The sequence below is a fragment of the Zootoca vivipara genome, chromosome 11, assembly GCF_963506605.1.
Source record: "Zootoca vivipara chromosome 11, rZooViv1.1, whole genome shotgun sequence".
Lineage (NCBI taxonomy): Eukaryota > Metazoa > Chordata > Lepidosauria > Squamata > Lacertidae > Zootoca > Zootoca vivipara.
This window is the reverse complement of record NC_083286.1, coordinates 32,567,896-32,568,558: the sequence shown is the minus strand read 5'-3', so window position 1 is coordinate 32,568,558 and position 663 is coordinate 32,567,896. Positions and strand designations below refer to the sequence as shown.

At 38.8% G+C, this 663-nt stretch overlaps 1 non-coding gene across 1 annotated transcript; it reads right to left on the bottom strand.

The window, feature by feature from the left end:
- Positions 1 to 388: 388 nt before the first annotated feature.
- TRNAN-GUU (transfer RNA asparagine (anticodon GUU)) lies at positions 389 to 461 on the bottom strand. Its single transcript has one exon. It is a non-coding gene; the product is annotated as a tRNA-Asn (tRNA).
- Between the last annotated feature and the right edge of the window lie 202 nt (positions 462 to 663).

The window sequence follows — 663 nt, the reverse complement described above, 5'->3', positions numbered from 1 at the left end:
ATAGGTGGGCTAGAAAGGGATGAATGGAGTCCCAAATAATTGAGAAGCCTGATTTTGAAAACAAAAGTGACACATTTCTACCTTTCTGGATCAACAAAAACCTTTATCATTATTTTCTAATGTCAAAATTCTCATAGTTGGGGATAGTGTATCTCAACTTGTACAGTTGTAGTGTCTTATTCATCCTTTAACGTTAATGATGCTGCATGTATTTCAGCCACCATTTTAGTTGATTGTATTATTATGGACCACGCTGGTGATATCAGCCATAGTAGGAGTGATGTAACTTTGGCAGTAGGAATAGACATGAAGATGTATACATAGAACCATAGACTTGTAGGGACCATGAGGGTTATCTAGTCCAATCCCCTGCAATGTAGGAATCTTTTGCCCACCGTGGGTCTTGAACCCACAACCCTGAGATTAACAGACTCATGCTCTACCAACTGAGCTATGCCAGCAATCCATGTGAGTTGGAATGGTTTAGGACCAAACACTGAGGCAATGGCAATCGTGCTACTGAATGAAACATATAAAATTTGCTTAAGTCTCCCTTGATTCTATAAAAATTACTCCTGAATGGTTCTGTGAAAACTCATGCCACTTTTGTTTGAACTATGTGAAGAATCATAGGTAATACCATTCAACAGAAATGCTGATGCC